The 3,214-nt window shown below is 43.1% G+C and overlaps 1 pseudogene; it reads right to left on the bottom strand.

Annotated features, from left to right (window-relative positions):
• Nucleotides 1–2,251: 2,251 nt before the first annotated feature.
• LOC142596193 (kelch-like protein 15 pseudogene) lies at nt 2,252–3,002 on the bottom strand (annotated as a pseudogene).
• Nucleotides 3,003–3,214: the final 212 nt, after the last annotated feature.

Raw genomic sequence — 3,214 nt, forward strand, 5'->3', positions numbered from 1 at the left:
GCTGGAGAAAAAAACATCTACAACACCTTCAGTTGCTGTTAAAACCATTGTGGTCCCAAGCCCTTTACTCCTCTTAAGAGTGTTTTATTCACCGTCTGTCTATCATTCGCTTGTCCCTGGGAACACCACCCCTGTCACCACATGACATTCCTCATTTACCAGCTTTCTACTTTGATCATTGGTGGCTGAGTATCAAGCTGCCTCAGTGACCACAGCACAGAACTTCATATGAACTACAGATGCAGAAAAATTGAGAATTGACTTTTTCAATGGAATCCCCATCAAGACCAATAGATCTTGGTTGTCAGTTTGAGATTTCCAGAGTTTACTACAGAATACAGCACGCTGCTGCTTCCAACATGAACATTTCCCAAAATCAGAGAAAGGAAAATTACTTCTCTCCTTAAATTGTACCTATCTGGCCATTTGGTAGCTATCAAGATAAAACATGAGAAGCACTGTATGCAGCATTTATACCGCTGATACCAAAAGCAGCTCCAGAACTTATACCTAAATATAATGCTGAAGACCAACATATACTTTTCACATGCACTTACAGAAACTTAACTGAAGACAGCTTGATGCTTGAACTTGTATCCCAAAAAACTCAAAGAGCTTGAAGCAGGCTCTTTCAGATGAGTCTTACCCTATGTCCTGGTTTCGGCTTGGATAGAGTTAATTTTCTTCCTAGTAGCAGGCAGAGTGCTGTGGTTTGCATTTAGAATGAGAAGAATGCTGATAACACCCTGATGTTTTAGTTGTTGCTCAGTACTGCTTATGCTAATCAGGGACTTTTCAGCTTCCCATGCTCTGCCAGGTGCACAAGAAACTGGGAGGGGGCACAGCCAGAATAGTTGATGCAAACTGCTCCAAGGGCTATTCCTCATCATTTGGCAAAAGCCACCTGGTTAGTCAACACCAGGGGATCTGCCAATCGAGCTGGCCCTGCCCAGTCAAAACTTCTACATACTGTAGAAGGAGATAAAGTTCCTGTAGTGCACATAAAAAATATGCTGGGGAAAACAGTCTGGGTGACCTCCCCTTCTGGCAAAGGCAGACCCATTCGTGGAATTGCTTTTGCTCAAGGACCTGGGTGCACTTGGTGGGTGATGCGAAAGGATGGGGAAGTCCAATGCGTACCTCAAGGGAATTTGATTTTGGGTGAAAATAACCAATGAACTGAATTGTATGATGTTAATTGTGATATAATGCTGCATGTTCTCTCTTAACTGTATGTTAATATAGTATAATGTTAATATAATAATAGAGTATGCTAATGTTAAGTATATAATACTCTATGTTATGGTTGCTATATGCCACATCAATGGTGTTACAGTAAGAATTGCCCAGCCTAATGAAAATGAACTTTGATGAAACCATGTTGGAATGAGAACTGACTTCAGCATGCAGCAATCCAACACTGCACACCACCTCTCCGGCTCTGAAAGACTGTGATGACAGATGGAACCCAAAGTCACAGAGTAAATGAAGTCCATGGACATTTTAGAGGGATGGCCCATAGACAAAGGGAATGATATCTGTGTGTATATATCGAGATAGGGAAAGTGGCAGTGATTAATTAGAACACATTGGAAAGGGGAGGCCCTGTGCATAACGTAAATGGTATAGAATAAGGGGTGGATACTGTCCTGCTTTCGGCTGGGATAGAGTTAATTTTCTTCCTAGTAGCAGGCAGAGTGCTGTGGTTTGCATTTAGAATGAGAACACTGATAGCAACAACTAAAACATCAGGGTGTTAAGTACTGCTTATGCTAGTCAAGGACTTTTCAGCTTCCCATGCTCTGCCAGGTGCACAAGAAACTGGGAGGGGCCACAGCCAGAATAGTTGATGCAAACTGCCCAAGGGCTATTCCATACCATGTGACATCATGGGCAGTATAGAAACTGGGGGGGGTTGGCCAGGGAGCAGTGATCGCTGCTCAGGAACTGTCTGGGTATTGGTCAGCAGGTGGTGAGCAATTGCATTGGGCATCTCTTGCATTGGATATTATTATTATTATATTGTTACTATTATCATTACTATTTTATTTCAATTACTAAACTGTTCTTATCTCAACCCAGGAGTGTTTCTCACTCTCACTCCTCCAATTCTCTCCCCCACCCCACCGGGGCAGGGGCAGTGAGCGAGCGGCTGCGTGGTGCTTAGTTGCTGGCTGGGGCTAAACCACGACAGTCCTTTTTGTTCCTCCTAATAGGTTTGGGAATCTTCCCTATTTAATGGCATGCTGCCCTAGCTAAATGATGAATCCTGTCTAGTGCTTTTCAAATGCACCAACCTTCTCAAGAACACTGGATGGTGTCATCAAACAAAACCTGATGTTCTGCACGATGGTGTCCGTATGCCTCCAGCGTCTTCTGTCATGGCGCAGCCAGCCCTGGACAGCTTCATACAGCTCTATCTCGGGAAACCTGCTCAGACGATCATTATCCAAGACAGACAGGAGCTTCTCAAAGCTCAGATAGGAAAGGAAGTCAGCTCTGGACAGGAGTGGCACAAAATTCTCTAGCAGAAAGGAGTCCAGTTTTTCCTCAACTCCTTCAATGTTTACACCAAAATCGTCCAGAAGTCTCATAATTTCTGCACAGTTTTCTACACAGATTTTGGCTAAGAGAAAAGAGCAGCAAAATTTTACCACCTCTAGAAGCTGGACATACATGGCAGCCTGAAGGATTTCACAAACAGTGTTCATACTCAGTTCAATAGTTCCATAGTACATGAATTGGAGGACATGACTGAAGCCTGTAGCTGTCAGACCTTTCAAATGGATTTTGTCCTGATCTCGTTCTCACATGTCAGCTGTGAACATAATCCTGAAGTAATCACTCTGGGTGGCAAGCAGTGCTTTATGGGCCTGAAATTGGCGGTCTTCAATGACAAGTGTGACATCAAGAAGCAATCCCTCCTCATACAGCGCTCTCAATCCAGCAGAGACACTGGCGTCATGGATGGAGGAGCTAAACCCTTCCATGTCCCCTGCCATGAATCACCTGGGGGGAAGAAAAAATAAATAAATAAAAATAAAAATAAATTCTTATTTCTAATAACATATCACAAGCCCTTCCTGATCAGATAAATGCTGACTGAGTTTCCTTTCATGAAGATGTAGAGCCTTCACCATCCTTTGTGCTTTCTCATCAGCTGAAAAATCAACTTAAGAAACAACCTAAAACACAATCATTAAATATTTCTCCC

Source organism: Pelecanus crispus, chromosome 28, assembly GCF_030463565.1.
Source record: "Pelecanus crispus isolate bPelCri1 chromosome 28, bPelCri1.pri, whole genome shotgun sequence".
Classification (NCBI taxonomy): Eukaryota; Metazoa; Chordata; class Aves; order Pelecaniformes; family Pelecanidae; genus Pelecanus; species Pelecanus crispus.